Here is a 22,233-nt window from a genome sequence, read left to right as displayed (position 1 = left end):
TCACAGTGTGGGAAGGAGGGGCGAGCGCTTAACGTGACAAAATCAAGTAGGAAAATTGGAGATGACAAAAACACAAAAATATTAAACTATATGTAGAAAATTATAGGAGTAAAAGTCTCTAAAATGGTAACAGTGGTCATTTCCTTATATTAGGGGTGACACTGCCTTTTTTTTTTTTCCTCTTTAGTGGTCCACTAGGAAATACAATGGGGAAAACCAGTTTTAAAGATGATTCGCAGGGCGGCTGGGTGCCTCAGTCCCTTAAGCGGCCAACTTCGCCCCAGGTAATGGTCTCACGGTTTCTGGGTCGGAGCCCCGCATCTGGTTCTGTGCTGACAACTCCAGAGACCTGAGCCTGGAGCCCGCTTTGGCTTCCGTGTCTCCCTCTCCCTCTCTCTCTCAAAAATAAATAAACATCGAAAAATAAATAAATAAATAACAAGTTAAAAAAAAAAATGATTCGCGTGAAACGTGAAGAGTGAGGGGACCAAGCCTCGCAGAATCGCCGAGGCCCGGGTCGCCATGTTTCCGGTCCAACCCGGGACCGGCGCTCCCCAAGCGAGCTACGGAGCGGCCCACCGAGACGCAAGGTCCTCCGCGCAGCCTAGAGAGGGCACGAAGTTGCCTAGGGGCGGGGCCCGAGGCTCAGGCGGACGCGTGGTGGGCTGGGCGCGCGGAGTTTTGCTGCTCTACTGAGTGTGGGGCGGAAGCTTGTTGCTGAGGGCGGAAGCTTGTTGCTGAGGGCGGACGGCGTGTACTTTACTTTTCTGTTATCCCCAGCGCCTAAGGTGAGTGGGTGCAGGTCCCGAGCCCCCTCGCGGGGGTCCACTTCGGCATTGTCTGTCCCCCTGCCCGGGGTCGTCGGGCCCTGCCACTCTCGGTGCCCCCCGACCGCCTCTTCTCAGCGCGTCTCTCCCCCGCTCCTCAAGTTCCCAGCCCTGCTTCTCCTTCGAGGAGCAGGTGCTGGGATGACCCCGGACCATAGTGCACAAACCTACTGTTGCAGGGGCCGGTGACCTTCGATGATGTGGACGTGGGCTTCGGAAACGAAGAGTGGAATCGCCTGGACTGCACCCAGAAGGCTCTTTACACGGACTGATGCTGAAGAATTAAGGGAAACACCAGCGCGCTGAGTAAGGACTTTCCTGTGACCCGACTGGTCTGACTGGAAGGCTTAACTGCAGTTTCTCACTAACTGTGGCTCCGTCTTTCTCCACATTTCCCCGCTCGTGTGTGGTGGAACGCTTCAGGGTCTGGAGAGCCTCCAGAGCTTCAGACCTTCGGAGTAGCTGAGCTCAAGCTTCTTCTGTTTTTGGTTTTTGTTTTAGTCAATATTTATTTATTTCTAATTTATAGTATTTATGTTTATGCCCGACGAAAGGCTTGGAATTTGCATGTGACTTGGCTTGAAATGTCCCTTATTGGTATGCCAAGCCCTCTTTTGATGCAAGTGTTGTTGGATGGAGCTGTACAGGTCCTAATTCCCAGTGTTTTTGACAGAGAGAGCCTTGACGTGCTGCTGGGCCTTGAGGCAAGAGATTCCTTTTTCTTTCTGTCTTTTCTTTTTTCTTTTCTTTTCTCTCCTCTCTCTCTCTCTTTGTTTTCTTGTCTTAAGTAAAATCTACCCCCCCATGTGGGGCTGAAACTCAGGACCCCAAGATTCATTAACAATGCACAGTTTTCTAAGTATTCTCAGTTCTTGCCTTTTTCCTGCCTGGAGTTCTGTGTAAGCATTCCCACAGCAGGATCTTAGGCCTGGGACTGACTGGTAGGTATCTAGGGTGACTGCCCACTGCCACTGTCATCTTCCCATCCCAGACACACAAAAAGGAATTGCCCACTGGGCCCATCCACACCTCAGAGTAGGTTCTGTCGGAGAGAGCATATTCCTCCAGCTTCCCCCAAATACGTGAAATGAGTCTAGTTCTTTTGTCATTATAATCCTGTATCAGAATGATTTAATTATATTAAATGGGGTGGGGGCATTAAGGTGGAAGAGTCCAATCTGGAGTTTGCCAGCCCCCCATATTTTGTAGTTAAAAAAGGAGGCCCCCAGTATAAGTGTTGGAGAAAGTATGTATGAATGGGATGGAGTTGAAATCCACCCTTGATAATGAAAGTGTGGTAGGAAAGAGATTCCCAGGGGTGCCTGGGTGGCTCAGTTGGTTAAGCATCTGACTTTGGGTCAAGTCATGATCTCACAGCTTGTGAGTTCAAGCCCCGCATTGGGCTCTCTCTCTGCTTTCAGTGTAGAGCCTGCTTCAGATCCTCTGTCCCCTCTCTCTCTGCCCTTCCTCCAAGCTTTCTCTCTCTCTCTCTCTCTCAAAAATTAAAATATTAAAAAGAAAAGGGATTCCCAGAATATCACCTAAAAAGGAAAACCAGAAACACAGACCAGGCTTTAACTGCCGGTTCTCTGTATTTCTGTGGTTTTTAGCAGAAAAACCTTTAAGCTTTTTTTTAGGTTAGAGTGGACAGCAAGATAGTGGAAAGCTGGAAAGTCTACAGTTGGTCATGAGAAGAGAGGAAAGAAGGAATCAAATGGAGTATCTAGAGCCAGTGGGAAGGAGCCGAGAGGCAGGAACAGAGGAGGAGTTAGCTTGACTGCAGCCATGAAATTAGAGGGCTCATCAGCAGAGAATTGCCCTGATATCCTGATTCCTTAACATGCTGACTCTTTTCCCTTGCCTGTGAATAGGATTTTCAGTCTATAAAACTGAAGTGATAAGCCATTTGGAAAGTGGGGAGGTCTTGCGTATCTGGGCTGGATGAAGAACCATAGTGTGGTGAGTGCAGGAAGGCCTTAGGAGCCCCTGTCCTGCTCTGCCTGCAACTTGTAACTGTTACATAGTAATTCTAAAGGCTTTTGAATTCTTTTGTTAAGAATATAGATTCATTCTAGTAAGTTCTCTCCTGGTTTATTTTATTTTTTTAATTTAATTTTTTTCTAAATTTTTTTTTGAGTGAGAGTGGGAGAGGGACAGAGAGATAGGGAGACAGAGGTTCCGAAGCAGTTTCTGCCCTGTCAGTACAGAGCCTGATGTGGGTCTCCAACTCAGGAACCAACTCATGAACTGTGAGATCATGACCTGAGCTGAAGTTTGACGTTTAACTAACTGAACCACCCAGGCGCCCCCTTATTTTAATTAATTAATTAATTAATTAACTTATTTTTAAATTTAATTTTATTTTGTCTTACCTTATCTTACTTATTTATTTTTGGTTTATTTTACTATTACCAATGTTATGCAGCCTTTTCTCCCAGGTCTGAACTCTGGTTCAGAGGTACTGTGAAGGAAGGCTTAAGGTGGATTCCTTTCCACCTTCCTCAGTTCCCCGTGGACTTAGGATTTCTAAGTGAGCAGAGTGTAGTAACATTTGCAGGTGTTGTTTTTTTTTTTCCTATGTTATTAATTAATCATTTTTTTATTTTTTAAGTAATCTCTATACCCAAAGCGGGGCTCGAACTCGCAACCCCGAGATCAAGAGTCACATGCTCTTCTGACTGAGCTGGCCTGGCACCCCTAGCATTTACAGTTTTTATGTGTCCTATTTAGAATCTGCATCTTCATGTTTGCTTGGAAATGGAGCTGAGTAGAGAACAGGACTTTGGATCTGGATCCCCTCAAATTCTCAGAACCCTCATGTTCAAATAAGTCCCAGTCTGAATCCAGTGGCTCCTCTTCTGAGGTTGGACTGAGAAAAGGTGTCTGGGTGATGGGCAATGGGACCTCCAACCCTGCTTTCTCCCCTCTGTCCCCTTAGTGAAATCATAGGGACCTCTCATCCCAGGGAATAGGAAGAGGACTGGAAAGTTATGCTGACAGGACAGACCATTTTGCCTCTAAAAGATGAAGACCTTTCCTAGTTGCTTGGAGGGCCAGGAGCCCATTCCTGTTCTACTCTCCTGGTTGCTGAGTGAGTGAGCCCTGGCCCTAGTATAGGATTGATGTACTCCCTCCGATCCAGACAGCTGGGGTCACTCCTCTTAGAGATTTGCTAAGGGCAAAAAGAGTAACTTCAACCACCAGACATTTAAATAGTTGGAGGTTTATTGCTAATAAAATTAATTTAAACATTTGATTGTCAAATTCTATTTGAAAATGAAATCCAATAAGGGATGCCTGAGTGGCTCAGTCAGTTAGGTGTTCCACTCGATTTCAGCTCGGGTCGTGATCTCATGGTTTGTCCGTGCTGAGCATGGAGACTGCTTGAGATTCTCTCTTTCTCTTTCTTTCTGCCTCTCCCCAGCTCATCCGCTCTCTCTCAAAATAAACAAACATTAAAAAAAAAAAAAACCCAAAACACCGAAATCCAATAAAGCCATTGTTGTTCATTTTTATTTCCATGCTCTTATGAGTAGAGAAGGTTGCTAATAATGATCCTCTCCTGGTTTAAGAATGAAAAATCACACACTTTGTGGTCATGAGTGAGCCAAAAAACCTAGCATATCTATTTATTTATTTATTTATTTTTGTAATTAAAAAAAAATTTTTTTTTCAACGTTTTTTATTTATTTTTGGGACAGAGAGAGACAGAGCATGAACGGGGGAGGGGCAGAGAGAGAGGGAGACACAGAATCAGAAACAGGCTCCAGGCTCTGAGCCATCAGCCCGACGCGGGGCTCGAACTCACGGACCGCGAGATTGTGACCTGGCTGAAGTCGGACGCTTAACCGACTGCGCCACCCAGGCACCCCCCCTAGCATATCTATTTAAATAGTGCTACCAAGACTACAAATTAAGTAAGTCCGTCAGAATTATAGACTTTAAAAGTTAAGGACTACTTTCCCAGGATGTGGTAGCAATCTCTGAAGTCCAAGAGTCTTGAAGGACTCCTCAAAAACAACCTTAACAAGAACACTTTCGTGACATTGAATAGTACGTGCTTTTCTGCAGCTGTAGGAGAACAGAGAAATATTTTTTCCTTTGATCTAGCTGAGACTTTTTTCACCAGTAAGTGGGAAGGTCTGTAGTTTCAAAGCCAGACTTGGAATTCTGTTAATTAGTAAAGGAGGAGGGAAAAGAGAGCAAACTTGAGAAGCTAAAATTTCACAACGTAGAAAGGAAAAGAGCTGAATAGGATAATTATCAAACAGACCATGGGAATGTAATGTAGTCCTGTTTTCCAGTAGAATCTGGAAGATAGTTGTTAGGTAGTACGCACATGAAGTACAAGTCCTAGCTGGTCTCAACCATGGACATGGTCTTGGGCCTGTAATCATGGTCTCCTGTCACTACTGCACTGGTGGCTTCTGAGCCAGTGGCCGACCTATAACCCCTAGAGGAAAAGGGAACAGGGTGGCTGGTGGGACAGCTCCTGACCCTGCTGTGTTCATGTGGAGCTGCTGCTCAGAGTAGTCCTCTTAGTCTCTCCTCCCTGAGGCTGATGTGGTGTCAGGGATCTAGGGAGGGACCAGTAACTGAGAGATCAACTAATCACTACTGCCTTCTGAAACGCTTTTCAGTATATCAACTCTGGGACCCAGGGTCCTCATTCTGGCTGTAGAGCCTCTTGGCTTTCAATCCAAGCATTCCAGAAAGGAAGATCCCAAACCTCTGTGGGTAGTAAACCCTTTAAATAAGTCTACTGGGTTATTTACTAGTACACAGTGGTTTGAAGAGAGTGGTTTCTAAATGCCATGAAAGTAGATTGTTTTCAGGGCACCTGGGTGGCTCAGGGTTAAGCATCTGACTTGGGCTTGGGTCATGATCTTGTGGTTCGTGAATTTGAACCCCGTCTCTGTGCTGACAGCTCAGAGCCTGGAGCCTGCTTTGGATTCTGTGTCTCCCTCTCTCTCTCTGCCCCTCCCCAGCTCGCCCTCTATCTGTCTCTCTCTCAAAAATAAATGAACATTAAAAAAAAAAAAGTAGATAGTTTTCAAGTGAAGAGCTGGAATTTACCCTAGGCCTTAGGGAACACTATGATTTTAATTGGGTAGCCATATGTCCCAATTTGTTTGAGACATTTCTAGTCAACACCCAATGTCCTGCTCCAATTTTTTTTTTTAATGTTTATTTATTCGAAGAGAGAGAGCACACGAACAATGGAGGGGCAGGAGAGAGGGAAAGAGAGAAGCGCTGTCAGTGCAGAGCCCAACACAGTGCTTGATCTCACAAACTATAAAATCATGATCTGAGCTGAAGTCAATAGTCGACTGAGCCACCCAGGTGCCAGCCCTCTTCCCCCTCCTGCTTTTTTAACAGAGAAAGAACACCAGCAGGGGAGAGGGGCAGAGGGAGAGAGAGTGAGTCTTAAGCAGGCTTTACTCTCAGCATGGAGCCTGACGTGGATCCCAAGAACTGAGTCAAAATCAAGAGTCAACTGACTGAGCTACCCAGGCGCCCTCTGGTGTAATTATTATTTTTAAAGTATATTTATTCTTGAGAGAGAGAGTACATCAGCCAGGGAGGGGCACAGAGAGAGAGGGGGGCACAATCCAAAGCAGGCCCTGAGCTGTCAGCCCAGAGTCCCACGCAGGGCTCAAATCCACAAACTGTGAGATCATGACCTGACCTTAAGTTGGACGCTTAACCGACTGAACTACCCAGGCACCCCTCTGGTGGAATTATTAATAGCATTCCTTTCCAGTCTCAGAAGTAAGAAGTATCCCTATTGTGACAATAAATCGTACGGTCCCTGAAAGTCTAGGACAGATTACATTTGGTCCAGTATTAGTTCCTACTCTCTGAATTCCCTCCCTGGTCATTTGGACTGGAAGCAGTCAGACTAACTTACCTACGGGACCCCTCAACTGTATAACCCTGGAATCCCTTTCTTTTTCTTTTTTTAAGATTTTTTTTTTTTTAAAGGAATCTCTCTACACCCAGCGTGGACCTCTCAAAATTCCAAGATCAGAGTTGCACGCACTACCGACTGAGCCAGCCAGACGCCCCCAACCCTGGAATCCCTTTCTTACCACAGGTTGGTCATGCAGTTGGTTTCCATCATTGATAACAGCGACTGACACGTGAGCATGGAAACTGTTCATTGTTGAGGTGCCTGGCTGGTAGAGCATGTGACTTGATTTTGGGTTCATGAGTTCAAGCCCCGTGTTGTGCATGGAGCCTACTTAAACAAACAAACCTGTTCATTGCTGGTGTTTTAACAACATCCTACCTGAGGGAACACTGACAAATAACTTGAAACCCAGTTGTGAACACCCTGAAGAAAGAGGAGCATTGACTGGGATGGCGTGTACAACAACCTGTAAATTCCTATCACTTTAAATTGGTCTTTCTGTGGATACTTTAATGCACAAATCAGGGCAGCTACAGGATAGATGGGGGCTGTTAGGCCAGTGCAGGCTATTTATTTATTTATTATTTAAAAATTAATTTTAAGTTTATTTCTTTTGAGGGAGAGAAAGAGCATGGGAGTGGGGAGGGGCAGAGAGAGAGAATCCCAAGGGGCTCCACGCTGACAGCGTGGAGCCCAATGTGAGGTTTGAACTCACAAACCAGGATGTCATGACCTGAGCCAAAATCGAGAATCAGACGTTCAACTGACTGAGCCAGTCAGGCACCCCGGGAGGCTTTTAAAATAAGTGGAATGGGGCTCCTGGCCAGCTCAGTCGGAGGAGCATGCAGTTCTTTGTCTCAGGGTTGTAAGTTCGAGCCTCATGTTGGCTATAGAGATTAATAAAATAGGCCAAATTGAGGTACTTCTGAGGAGCATCCCCCCTCCCGCTGCCACTTCTGCAGAGCCATAGCACCCTGCTCCTTGTCAGCCTCCCAGCTGCTTCACTCACATTTACTTTTTTTCCCTGGTGTCTAAAGACTTGGGAATTTGTGAACTCAGCCCTAAATTTCCCTTTGTACCTTTGTTAGTTGTTGTGGAATTAGATGGAGAGGCCTGCTGGCTTCTCAGGCTGGCTCTACCCTACCCGTGAGACAGGCCTGGCCCTCCAGTACACATGCATACTCGCAAGAATTTCAGAGCTAATAGCTAACCTTTACTGAGCAACTCCCACTTGCCAGGGATTGTTGTAAGCATTTACATGTCCTGGTAACCTAAAGGCAGGAGTCCTTTTATCCCCATATTTATAGGTAAAGAGAGGTTGATTAACTTGCCTAAGGTCATCTGAATGAAAATTGAAAAACAAAATTATTGCTGCTTGTTTTCTGATTATAGAAGCAATTATTTTTCGTTATAGAAAGTTTGGAAAATGCAGAAAAATGAGACCTAAATTTACAAAATTACAGTATAAAACAAGGCGTCTTTAGCTGTACCCTGAGACACAACCCCATGCTTAGTAAGGTTCTGCCAGGTTTTTTTCTCTCCTATTTAGTTTTTTAAACATAGCCAGGATTATTTGATACATCTGTTTTGTAACCTGATTTTCTAAATGTCCTCTATTTGTGGACATTTTCCCATGGCAATCTCTACTTTTACATCATGTTTTTTAATGGCTGTGTAGTCTTATATATATATATGCACTATAATGAATTTTATTCTTAACTGATTCCCTATTGTTGGACATTTATGTAACTTTCAAGCTGTTATAATTAGCCAGCATGCAAATTTACAATGAGAAATATATCTGGCAAGCAAACAAGACTATTTCTGCAAGTTGGTCACACATCTTTTCCCTATAAAAAGGATATAGAAAGTCAAACTATGTCATAGAATTCAAAAAAAGGGCATTGATCTTAATAACCAGCATCAGCAAGCTACGTGGTAGTCTGTTAATACACATTTGAAGATGTTTGAATCAGGTTGTCTGCATCATAGCTTTCCAAGTTACATTAAACACAAAGCCTAAATCATGTGTGTCAGTCTTCTCATCCTCACCTTTAGAGCTAGCCTGTGGTGTCTGGGTTCGGCAGGTGATTTATCTTGTCTCTCCTGCCACTCCTAGGGTCCTAAGTGCCTGTCATCTCATCCCCATGGATGAGGCCTGAACATCTAACATGGATATCTATCATGTATACATGCTACCTTGCCCTCTTTTCACCATAATTTACATCTCATTGCCATGTGTTTGTAACACCTAAGTATTTGATTAACAAAATTGTATTAGCTTTATATTCTTTGGTGAATGCATAGATTAGTGGGAAACTATTCAACATCCTTTTCTCTTGGAGACATTTGCAAATTGATTTAATGTGTGTCTGAATGTAATTTTTTAAAATTTACTTATTTTGAGAGAGAGAGCAGAAGCAGAGGAGAAGGAGAGGCAGAGAGAGAGAGAGAGAGAGAGAGGGAGAGAGAATCCCAAGCAGGCTTTGTGCTGGGGCTCGATCTCAGGAACAGTGAGATCATGACCTGAGCTGAGATCAAAAGTTGGATGCTTAACCAACTGAGCTACCCAGACACCCCTGTGTGTAGTATTTTAAGTGAAGACTTTGTTTATTGCTAGTACAGTCATTCACATTTTCCCCCCACACCTCATATGTGACAGGTACTGTTCTAGATGCTTGAGATCATCAATGAACAAATAAAAAAATCCCTTGCCTTGTGAATTTCTGTGCTAGTGAAGTAAGGTATTGGGTATTACTGAATTTCACTGTTGGCGTGAGTATGGTAATCTCTGCTGAGCCACTCTCTTGTGCTATAGTTTTAGTTTAGGGTGAGTTTTGCCTATTTGGATTGTTGTATTCACATTTTAACTTAACTGTATTCAAAAGACAGCTTAAATAGTGGGTTTTTTAATTCTTGAAATGTTCTTATATGTAGAGAGTCCAGTAAGAAGGAAGTGCACACAATAAGATGCTTCAGTGCTTCTTAAATGTGTGTTTGAACATTTTCCCCTTAAAGGGAGGATTCTGGAAAGCTGTACTTAGTTTAGTTTTACTGTGCTTGTACAAGAGTTTTTTGAGCTGCCTCTGAAGTGGATACATGTATGTGGGCCTCAGGTACCTGAGGTACCCTGCAGGTACCCTGCTCTTTGCCTCTTGAGGATCATGTTATTTTGAAATATAGCCAGACATTAATTTAGTAGAGTCTGAAAACCAAGGAATTAATCAAGCTGGTGAACAGATGTTTATTCAAAAATATATGTGATGCGGGCACCTGGGTAGCTCAGTCGGTTGAGCGTCTGACTTTGGCTCAGGTCATGATCTTTCAGTTTGTGGGTTTGAGCCCTGTGTTGGGCTCTGTGCTGACAGCTCAGAGCCTGGAGCCTGCTTCAGATTCTGTGTCTCCCTCTCTCTCTGCCCCTCCCCTGCTCATGCTTTGTCTTTGTCTCTCTCAAAAATAAATAAACGTTAAAAAAAATTAAAAAATGTATGTGATGTGACCTAGGAGTTTTTTGGCCCATAGGAGTAGAGAGTGTGCAAATTATACTCAGTTTGAAGCCCATTGTCATTATTAGTCAAGCAAGGTCTCTCTCACTTTATTCACTGTTTTCTTGGTAGCCCATTCCCACCCCCAAGAGTAGGCAATTTTTTTTTTTTTTTAGGGGTTTATTTATTTATTTAAATAGTCTCGAACCCCCCACCCCGCCACCAGTGTGGGGTTTGAACTCACAACCTAAGATCAAGGGCTGCATGCTCTTCCAACTGAGCCAGCCAAGCACCCTGGCAATTCTTTTTTTTTTTTTTTTTTTTTTTTAAGATTTTATTTCTTAAGTTACTCTACACCCAGCGTGGGACTCAAACTCACAATCTGGAGATCAAGAGCCGCATGCTCCACTGACTGAGCTAGCCAGGTGCTGCACCCTGGCAGTTCTTTATCCTGTTCAATATTGTACCTTTTTTCATGTTAAGGTGTCCTTTTGTGTAAGGTACATGTATTTTCTAAACAATGTCTCTTATAAAATTCATGCACAGTGTAAAAAATTCAGTCAATAACAGAAGGTATAAGGAAGAAAATTAAATTTACTCCTAATTCCACCACCTACACTCTGAGCATTTTGATGCATATACTTTTTTTTAAATTTTTTTCTTGTGATGAGAACTTTTTTTTTTTAAGTTTATTTTGAGAGAGAGAGAGGAGTAGGGAAGGAGAGAGAACATCCTAAGCAGGTGCAGAGCACAATGCAGGGCTCAATCTCACAAACTGTGAGATCATGACCTGAGCCAAAATTAAGAGTCAAGTCAGATGCTTAACCAACTGAGACACCCAGGCTCCCCAGTTGATGTATATACTTCCATCCTGTGGAAATTTTCATACACTTACATGTGCCTCTATATATTAACTTGAAATGAAAAGATTCTATATGGTTTATGATCCAGTAACGGTTGACTGTGCCTTTTTCTTGCTTCGGGCTTTCTGATATCTCTTCTAGTCTGTACATCTGGAGTGGTTCCTTGTCAGTAGTAAGTACACATGGTAGAGGTTCTTCCCCTTGTGTTAAAGAGGTCTGGAGCTGCGGTGCCTGGCTGACTCAGTCAGCAGAGCATGGGACTCTTGATCTTGGGGTTGTGAGTTGGAGTGCCACGTTGTGTGTAGAGATTACTAAAAAAAAAAAAACAAAAATCTGGAGCAGGCAGCTCCAGGCAGTGTGGTGGCTCCATGATCATGATGTCATCAGTGCCTCAGTCTCCTCCTGCTTTTTTCACTATCTTCCTTAGCATGTGGCTTTTGTGAGGTCACATCATGGTCAAAAGATGGCCACTGTAGCTCCAGCCACCACCTTCACATTCCAGGCTGGAAAAAAGAGGAAGCTAACTAAACTCCCCTTAAAGTAGCACTTCTCAGAACTTTAAATGCACATGTGAATAAACAGAGGATCTTGTTAAAATGCAGATCCCAATTTTGTAGGACCCAAGATTCCATATTTCTTTTTTTAATGTTTTACTTATTTTTGAGAGAGAAAGAGAGAAAAAGAGACAGAACATGAGCAGGAGAGGGGCAGAGAGGAAGACAGAACCTGAAGCAGGCTCTAGGCTCTGAGCTGTCAGCACAGAGCCCAATATGGGGCTTGAACTCACAAACTGTGAGATCATGACCTGAACTGAAGTTAGATGCTTAAAAGACTGAGCCACCCAGGCGCCCTCCAATATTCCGTATTTCTAACAAAGTGTCACATTTTTAAATAACAGGGCTTTAAAGAGCTTTCTGGAAGCCCTATCTAGTGACTCCTGGCTTTCATTTCATTGGCCAGAACTCTCATGTAACCAGCCAGCCCTGGCTATGGGGGAGGCTGGAAGATGTGGCCTTTTTAGCTGAGCACTTTGTCACCCTGGATACAAATGTGTTTCTGTTAGCAGGAAAGAAGAGAGTGGTGTTGGTAGGTGACTGGCACCCTCTGACAGTGGTCAGATCACATTGAAAAAGCTTTTTTGAAAGTCTGTCCTGTTAATTGTCACAATTCATTTTTGGTAGAAAGAATGATTTCCACTGCCTAGCCTATATGGAAAATCTTTTCTGGGGATGTTCTCAGTGAAACCAGAGTAACTTAGTAATATATATGAAGTGATGGCCCTTGTCACCCTTCCCAGATACAAATTCTGTGTACTATAGTTTTCCCATTCTGATTTGTGAAATGTGACCTTTGCGGCGGGAGAAAGGGCAGGCAGAGATGGGCTAAGAGAGACCCTCCTGCTTGGCTTTGCATATTTATTTAGCCTTTACATTCGTCCTGTGATGCTATTTTAACTCCAGATACAAACATCTAAGGTCCTGTAGATCTGTTGTTATTTCAAAATAAAAAGCTAAATAATCTCGAAAATCCCGATCCAACTGTAAATGATATTTCTGAGACATTCTTTTTTTTTTTTTATGTTTATTTATTTTTGAGACAGAGAGAGACAGAGCATGAATGGGGGAGGGTCAGAGAGAGAGGGAGACACAGAATCTGAAACAGGCTCCAGGCTCTGAGCTGTCAGCACAGAGCCCGATGCAGGGCTCGAACTCAGACCACTAGATCATGACCTGAGCTGAAGTCGGACGCTTAACCGACTGAGCCACCCAGGCACCCCGTGAGAAATTCTTGAATTGTAGACATTTTCCATGCAAAAAGTTTTTTAGAAAGTCTTTAAAAATTGAAAGAGATCCAAAATATATAAAGGACTCCTACAATTTAAATCAATCAATCAATCAATCAATCCTAAACGACTCCATTAAAAAATGGGCCAAAGACTTAAATAATAGACATTTCTCACAAAGATGTGCAGATGGCTAATAAGCATAGGAAGAGATGCTTAACATCCCTAATCATTAGGGAAACGCAAATCACACCTACAGTGAGATACCGCTTCACACCCTTTACAATTATTATACCAGAAAAACAGAAAATACAAGGGTTGGTGAGGCTATAGAGAAATCACAACCCTCATGCATTGCCAGTGAGAATGTAAAATGCTGCAGCTGCTGTGAAAAATGGTATGGCAGTTCCTCAAAATAATTAAAATATAATTACCATATGACCCAGCTATTCTGTTTTTCAAGATATTTCCAAAAATTAAAAACAGGGACTTCAGTATTTATTTGCACACTCATGTTTGTAGCAGCGTTAGTGATGATAGCCAAAAGGTGGGAGCCACCCAGGTATCCACGAGGGGATGACTGGGTAAACAAAATGCGGTGCACATACAATGGAATGTTTGTTATTCAGCCTTGAAAATGAAGGAAATTCTGACACATGCTACAACATGGATGAACCTTGAGGACATGTTAGTGAAGTAAGGCGGTCACCAAAGAATAAATAACTGTTCGACTCCACTTACATGAGGTACCTAGAGGAGTCAAATTCATAGAGACAGCAAGTAGCACAGTGGTTGCCAGGGGCTGGGGGGAAGTTATTGTTTAACGGACATGGAGTTTCAGTTTGGGCAGATGAGAAAAGTTCTGGAGACGGATGGTGGTGATGGCTGCACGGCAGTGTGAATGTACTTAATGCCACTGAACTATCCACTGAAAAATTCGTACAATGGCAAATAAGGTCTATACATCACACCACAATTTTAAAAAGAAAAAATGTGGTTGCTGGTTGGGCTCAGCCACGAGGAAGTCTCGGGGATTGTCCTTTCAGCTTGGGTGCCATGGAGCAAAGCCACAGCCCTTCTATAACACGAGTGAGAAATAAATCTTTTTACTATTCTAAACATCAATAAATACATTTTATGTTTATATCTTACATGATACAAAAATTTGAGAGAGATGTTTTTCATAAAGCTCTTTGTGTAAAAAAAAAAATGTTGAGAGTGAATGAATACTCCTCTTAATCCTTTCCTTCAAGAGTTTGGAATACCTTTATCCAGACTTTGTACAAGTCTTAAATTCTAGAGTGAGGCCTGCCTGTCTTTCTCCCACACGAGAGATGTTGGGTATTGTCCATTGCTGCCTGAGAGTCTGGTTTCCAAAGTAGGTTTGGTTGCAGGGTCAGAACTACAGGGCTGTGCGCGCTCCGCCTTTGGTAAACATTCCTGCCTTGTAAATATTCCCTCCCTGGGCATTGGGAATTGGTCAGGGCACAAGGCAGAGGACTGCCTTTGTGTGTGTGTGTGTGTGTGTGTGTGTGTGTGTGTGTGTGTCCCCTCAGAAACTTTTACCCCATCCTCTGCCAGTGTGGCCCTAAAGCACTCACCCTCTGCAGAGGAAAGTCCTGAGGCCCAGTCATGGCAGCCACAGCCCTACCACTTGGGTCTGTGAAGCCTTGCTTCCCTCTGCTGCCCTTCCTGAGACCTTGGCTGGCCATCTAATTAATTAAAGTTTGCATTCCTTCCTGTGGTATAATAAATATATTTGGTCTTTGTCCCTGATTCCTGGCAGTGAGCTCCTAAAGCCCTTGGAATTTCCTGGGTGATAGGATTGTCTCTTGCTACTCTTCAGGAGTCCCTTTCCAAGTGCACTGGGTTTATGCTAACAAGGGCACTTAAGGTAGGGTCCCTTGATAACCTCAGGATGGAGCTGATCACCAGAAAGATCAAGTAATTGGAGAGTTGCAATTATCAGCGCCACCTGCCAATCTGTGGGAAGGGAAGAGGGCTAGATAATAAGCCCTGTAAAAATTGCTGGGCAGTGAGATTTGATGAGCTCCTCTGGGTTGATGAATAAGAACGTGTCCATTTGCCAGGAGGTGGCACATCCTAAGTCCACAGGGGAGGAGGCACCTGTGCTCTGCTTATGTATCCCTTCATCTAACTGTTTATTCGTATCTTTTTTTTTTTAATTTTTTAACGTTTTTATTTAGTTTTGAGACAGGGAGAGACAGAGCATGAACAGGGGAGGGTCAGAGAGAGGGAGACACAGAATCTGAAACAGGCTCCAGGCTCTGAGCTGTCAGCACAGAGCCTGACGCGGGGCTCGAACTCACGGACCGTGAGATCATGACCTGAGCCGAAGTTGGACGCTTCACCGACTGAGCCACCCAGGCGCCCCTATTCATATCTTTTAATACCCTTTGTAATAAACTGGCAATAGTAAGTACAGTTTTCCTGAGTTCTGAGAGCACCTCTAGCAAATTAATGGAACCTGAGGAGAGGGTCACGGGAACCTGATTTATAGCCAGTCAGTTAGTGCAGGTGACAACTTGGACTTAAGACTGGTGTCTGAAGTGGGGACAGGCCAGTGGAACTGAGCCCTTAACCTGTAGGATCTGATGCTTTCTCCACATAGTGTCAAAATTGAGTTAAATTGTGGGCCACCCTTGGAGTGCCTGCCTGGTTCAGTCCGTAGAGCACGTGACTCTTGATCTTGGGACTGTGAGTTCAAGCCCCACATTGGGTATAGAGATTACTTAAAATCTCTAAACTGTGGGACACCCAGCTGGTGTCAGAGAACTGCTTGGTGTAGGAACACTCTCCTCCCCACATTGGCCCTCCAATAGACACACATTTGGTGACCAAAAGTGTTGGGAGAGGGGAGAGAAATGCAGTTTTCCCTTGCACTTTCATCGCTGTGACATTTGCTAACCGTGGCAGCCCTGACCACCGCTTCTCTGCTGGAAGGGTCTTCCTAAACTTGACCCTTGTCTTATTCCATAGCTGTCTTTGCTTGTCAGGTATAAACATAGATTCAAAGCCTCCCCTTTACCCTGCTGAATCTGGTTGTGCCCCTCAGGGAGCATTCCTCTGGTGGCAGTAGAAATCACGTGTTTCAGGATTGGGTGACCTTCGAGGACGTATGAGGCCACAGCTCTACACTTCACTCATGGGGACTGGCATCATCTGACCCTTCCGAGAGGAGTCTCCATTAAGAGGTGATGGAGAATTTGGGGAATGTGATATGACTGGGGCAGAAATCTGTGTGACTCAGTTCATCCATTGCTATAACTAAGTCATTGCTGCCACCCATTTGCTGGCAGCATGCTCTAAAGATCTCAGGTTAGTTGGTTTTACTTTCTGGATCCTTGTAAGCTCCGTGGTTCCTCCTGATGAAACGTGAGCTAGTTCTGCCTCCCATAAATGTTGGGTTCTGATATTTCCCTCACTGGGAATGGGCACCTTTTCTGTGATGTGAGTCTACCCTCTGCAGCACCCAGGTGATCTGCCTTTGTATTGAAGACCCTGCCCGTGGGGGTTTCACTTCTGTCCTGAGATGGTCATCCCCTTAGATAGCAGCCTGCCTGTTGGCTCCCCTGCCATATCCGTTTCATGGCTTAGGGCTAAGTCTGGTTTTGGTCCACCATGTCCCCTTTCCTGTCTCAGTGCTATGAACAGAATTTCATTTTTCCCAGCCTAATCTGATTGTCTTCCTAGAACAAAGGGAAGCGCAGCGGGGACCAGGTCTGCCGGCCACTGAGGGACGGAGGACTTCATTTGCACCAGTGAGTGAGGGGGGCCATTCGCTCCCTCCTTGTTGTGACCCCTGCCTCGTGCCTTTTGAAACATGGCTGCACCCAAGGCAGAACACGGATCTAGGGGATTCCTCATTTTCTCTTGGTCTCTTAGCCACTGGGTGGAAATCTGATGGGCACAGGAGTACCCAGCACACATTCCTTTCTGGGGCTAGCCGTCAGCACCCAGAGGACGGCGGCTGATGCCATGCCTCTGCCTGGTCTGTCTGTGTGACGACACCGAGGACCTCTGCCCTCAGCCATTCCCCTTTGCCTGCTTCTTTGTTTTCTCACCCCTTACATTCAAGGGGTTGACTTCATCTTCATATATTGGCTGATTTTCCTATTTATTCCCTAGGTGTTTTTTTCTGTCCTTTGTCCCCTCCCTCTTATGTTCTGTGTTTACCAGTCTACTCGGCCTTCTTTGCTGGCTCCTGTCCCCGTTCAAGCCCCCTTCCCTGCCTTACTGTGAAGGGTTGGGAGGGTAAATGCTGCACACTCCCATTCTCTCTCTCTCTCTCTCTCTCTCTCTCTCTCTCTCTCCCTCTCTCCCTTTTTTTTAAATGTTCATTTTTGAGACCGAGACAGAACATGAACAGGGGAGGGGCAGAGAGAGAGAGGGAGACACAGAATCCAAAGCAGGCTCCAGGCTCTGAGCTGTCAGCACAGAACCCAATGCGGGGCTCGAACTCACGAGCTGTGAGATCACGACCTGAGCCAAAGTTAGATGCTTAACTGATTGAGCCACCCAGGCGCCCCTCCTATTCTCTCTTTGATTGTTCTGTTCTCGGGTTGGTTTTTGCTCACAGTGGCTATCAGGTCATGCCATGTTTTTATTTGTCAGATGGTGAGAGCAGAGCCAAGAAGGTGGAGTCAGCAGTAAAGCAGGGTCTTTCTGACCACACTGAGTATGGAGGGAAGGTGTGGGGAAAACTCCCAGAGGCTGGGCCCCAGAGATCCAATTTGGTAGACTTTCCTAGAGTCTCTAAGACCAGAGGTCTTAGAAGAAAAGATCCTTCAAGTATGGTGAGTGCAGTTAGAGATCCACTGAGAGGTCACAACTTACTGCGTATCAGAAAATGTAGTGGAGAGAGGTTTGCACTGTCCCATTCTGCAGCCCAGAGGAACTGCACTGGCAAGAGAGTGCGATCGATATACAGAGTATGAGAAAGCACCGAGAAGCAATAAGATTCTTGTGCATCAGTGTGCCCACACCAGAGAGAGCCCACTCCTGCAGCAAGTGTGGGAAATTGTGTGTCCAGGGCTGTGACTGTCCGCAGCAGATAGAAGGCAGGTGAATGTAAGCAATGTGGCAAGACCTTCAGCTCTAGTTCCCAGCTTCCGACACATGGGAAGAAGTGTCCTGAGAGCTGAGGGTGGAGAGAGAGCACCAGGAATCACCAGGAACCAATCACTCAAGCTGCTCATTAGTTCTTCATAATAGACAAGGCTCCAAGCGTGGAAGAACCTTCGAAGACAACGAGGCCCCTTTTCCCTTTCTTCCTGATTAGAAGGAGTATATGTATATCTGTAAGGAGTGCAGAGAGGCCTTTCCTCAGGAGGCTGCTTTTTGTTGTTGATTACACAGTCCACACTAGAGAAAAGCTGCGTAGGATGTAAAGAAATAGGTTATACCACGTTACGTATCAGAGAGTTCACACCCTAGTAGGCTATATGTGTGCAACAAGGGTGGGAGAGCTTTTATGTATTACATTAATTACTGTGCGCTGTAGAGTTGACACTGGAGAGAAGCCCCACAAACATCAGAGCTCCCAAAGCTTGGTGCCTCTGAGTAGTCTCTGGGGAAAAGCCTTTTACATGTGGCCATTGTGGGAAGGCCTTCAGAAATCAGCCCCGTGTCATCACCCATCAGACTATTCAGACTGCAGAGAAGCCTTAAGAGTGCCAGAGGTGTGAAAAAGCCTTCAGCCAAAATGAATCTAAGGGCCTATCAAAGAGTCCACACAGGAGAGAAACCTGGGAGTATCGCGAATGTGGGAAGGCCTTTATGAGGAATACCAACCTTATTGATCATTAAAGACTCCACTTTGGGAAGAGGCATTGACTGGGAGGGAGGAAGGAAGAAAGGTTAATAATCATGAGGACCATCAACGTATTAGGTTTCATACAATTTCCAATCCCATGAGTGTGATGAGTGGGAAAGCAGAAAAGATCACACCTGACTACCCCAGAATGGACGCAGGAGACAGGTTGTGCAAGCACACTAAGGAGGGGAGACCTTCGCTGTGGCTAATTCCGGAGCATGGGTGGCCACGCTGTTTTTGTAAAGGGCCAGAGAGTAAATATGTTGGGCTCATGAGCTCTATGGTCTCTGTCGTAGCTACTCAGCTCTGCTGTTGGGGCACAAAAGCGGCTAGACGGTACGTACACAAATGAATGTGGCTGTATTCCAGGAAGATTTTCTTTGCAAGAACAGAGAGCTGACCAGATCTGGCCCATAGGTCCTACTTTGCCAACCCCTGTTCTAGAGAGAAAAACCTCTTAAGAAGCCTTAATAATCAGAGGGCGGGGTCACAGACTGGATTCCTTCTGCAGAGGAATCTTGGAACAGCATGACCATGGAACAGAACCTTCAGGGGATACTCCAGCCTTGTGAGAGGGTCAACAGGAGAGGCATGAAAGATCCAGAAACCTACGTTCTGCCACAGAATAGCTGAAGGACTAGCGCCCAGTCACCTAAGAGCCACAGGGCTTTTTTTTTTTTTTTTTTTAACGTTTGTTTATTTTTGAGAGAGAACATGCCAGTAGGGGACGGCCAGAGAGGGAGACAGAGGGTCTGAAGCAGGCTCTGCGTTGACAGAGAGCCTGATGCAGGGCTTGAACTTGTGCGAGGTCATGACCTGAGCTGAAGTTGGATGTTGAGTCACCCAGGAGCCACAGCGCTTTTATGAGAAGAGCAAGAGAGTATATCTGAAAGTGCTTTCAGAGTGAGTGTGGTAAACACATTTATTACATTTGTTAATTTTTTTTTTTTTTTTTTTTTTTTTTTTTAAGTAAGCTCTACACCCACCACGGGGCTCAAACTCACCACCCTGAGATCAAGAGTCGCACACTCTGCTGACTGAGCCAGAGCTGGCCAGGTGCCCCAGTATGGTAAACACATTTGAAATGGTGATTTATGTGAAAAGATTTTACTCTTTCCCCAAATAGTTTTGGAGCCCCTACTGTGCCCGCATCCTGCAGAGGTAAATTGGGAGTGTCAGTGTGTGGATGGTGTTTAGAGCCGTGGAACAGGATGCTTCATGAAGAGGATTCATGGCTGAGCTAGGGGCGTCCAACATTTAGCAGTGGGGAGAAGTGAGGGACTCAGCATAAAAGATTGTGAAAGTGTCCTGTGAGGTAGGAAAACGGCATTGTGGAGCCAGGAAATCACGGTAAAGGCAATGTCTGATGACGGAACGGTCACCTCCAAGTGCTGCTGCGGGGTGAGTGGGCGTGGGACTGGGAATGGCCCCTGGGTCTGCTAAGGGTGGTGTGTTAGGTCCCTGGGGCTGCCCTAATGCACCACCGCCAGCTGGCTGGCTTGAAACAACAGGAATTCTCAGAGTTCTGCAGGCCTGATGTCCAAAATCAAGGTACCAGCAGGGCCGTGCTCCCTCCGCGGGCCCTCAGGGATAATGCTTTGCCTCTGCCAGCTTCTGGGGCTCCAGAGGCTCCTTGGTTTGTGTGGCTGCGGAACCCCATTCTCTGCCTGTGTCTTCACAAGGCCCGCTATGCTGCCTGTGTCTCTTAGGACACTTGTGTTTGGATTTAGGGCTCACCTCAGAATCCAGGATGGACTCATCTCAGGATTCTCCACTTAACTACATCTGCAAACTCCCTTTTTCCGTATCAGTTCACAGTCATAGGCTCCAGGGTTTAGGATGTGGATGTAGCTTTTGTGGGGCAGCACTCCAGGTTTTGCTGCTGAAGCACTAGTAGCAAAGCATGTGAGCCGGTTCTGGAGAGAGTGGGGGCAGAGCGCAGACGGCAAGCAGGTCTAGAGCTGGAGGGTAAGACTGAGTCACACTTGCCTGATGAAAGCAAAGATCCTATTATACCCTACTCTCCGCGTCGGATGCCTCACCCCCGCACACACGTTCTCAGAAGGAGGGGCCGGAGGAGGTGGGGAGTTATATCACAGTATTCCTGTTACACAGCCATGACCTTTCTGGAACCAGCCATTGCAGTGGGTGCGTCCGCATCAGGGTCTAGGGGCCACATGAGCTTGATTGGAGGTTGGAGAGGAGCGTTACCAACGGCGGGGCGGGGGGGCGGGCAGGATATAAAAGAGATGAAACTTGTAGTGGCCTGACTTCTGGAAGCCCTTAAGGCTGTGTGGAGGGCTCGCAGAAGCCGGGTTACCTGCAGTACTGAGGCAGCTCTCCAGAAAGCAAGTGGCATGTCCTCCATTGCCACAAGAGACTTGTCCTTGCATAGGAAACCCACTCCCCAGATTTCCAGGAGAAGGAGGTAGTCTTGTATGCAGGGTGCCCTCGTTAGACTTGGCGTCAGGCTGGTACCCAGACCTCTGGTGGTAAAAGCTCACCCCAGCTGTCTGGCATAGGATTTCTTCCCCCCGCCCCCCGGGTTTGTTTGTTTTATTTATTTATTTATTTATTTATTTATTTATTTATTTATTTATTTATATTTTTTAAATATATGAAATTTATTGTCAAATTGGTTTCCATACAACATCCAGTGTTCATGCCAACAGGTGCCCTCCTCAATACCCATCACCCACCCTCCACTCCCTCCCACCCCCCCATTAGCCCTCAGTTTGTTCTCAGTTTTTAAGAGTCTCTTATGCTTTGGCTCTCTCCCACTCTAACCTCTTTTTTTTTTTCCTTCCCCTCCCCCATGGGTTCCTGTTAAGTTTCTCAGGATCCACATAAGAGTGAACACATATGGTATCTGTCTTTCTCTGTATGGCTTTCTTAAACAGCAACACAAATGGTGCACTTGAGGGAATAGTGAGTTGAGGTCATCTCAGCCTTGAGCAAAAGAGAACTAAACAGAGGGTCTTAGGTAGGGGCCATAGCCAGATAGGCCATGTTGCGACATGTAGACAGCCGGTGACGGTGACAGGCTGGATGAAATTACTCCCTGGAGGGATAGTGCCTGGAGGATGGTCAGGTGCAGGGTGGGGGGGGATGTGTTCAAGTCTCAGTTGAAACATAACTTTTCCAGAAAGACATCCCTGAGTAAATTGTGTTCCCTATTTCAACTCATCCTATTCCTGTGTCATCCGCCTGCGAGTGTAGCTCCACAATGGTAAGGACTGGCCCAGCATTCCTGACTCTGACTGAATAAACTGGAGAGGGGGAGGCAGAGCGTCTGGCTCCCACATCTCTTGGGGAGGGCTTTGTCCTGAGCAGTTGCCTGGTGACATCCAGGGGCACCGCCACCGCTCACCGCCTGTGGGAGCTGCTCTGTGCACAGCCACCAGGAGCAGGGTGTGCAGCGTGGGGGTGGGGTCCCTTGAAGTCACTCACTGAGGGTGGAGGGGGTGCCGCCCTCCCCCTGCACCTTTGCCTCTCCAGCGGCCTCTTTTGTCACTGTTGCCATTG

At 45.6% G+C, this 22,233-nt stretch overlaps 1 long non-coding RNA gene across 1 annotated transcript; it reads left to right on the top strand.

Annotated features, from left to right (window-relative positions):
• The first annotated feature begins 664 nt into the window (after nucleotides 1-664).
• Nucleotides 665-17,275, top strand: LOC125165590 (uncharacterized). The gene is made up of 4 exons (XR_007152154.1): nucleotides 665-788; nucleotides 1,007-1,133; nucleotides 6,813-6,924; nucleotides 15,949-17,275. It is a non-coding gene; the product is annotated as an uncharacterized LOC125165590 (long non-coding RNA).
• The last annotated feature ends 4,958 nt before the right edge of the window (nucleotides 17,276-22,233 follow it).

Source organism: Prionailurus viverrinus, chromosome B2 (assembly GCF_022837055.1).
Source record: "Prionailurus viverrinus isolate Anna chromosome B2, UM_Priviv_1.0, whole genome shotgun sequence".
In the NCBI taxonomy this organism is placed as follows: domain Eukaryota; kingdom Metazoa; phylum Chordata; class Mammalia; order Carnivora; family Felidae; genus Prionailurus; species Prionailurus viverrinus.
The sequence above is the reverse complement of the archived record's forward strand: the minus strand, read 5'-3'. Positions and strand labels throughout refer to the sequence as shown.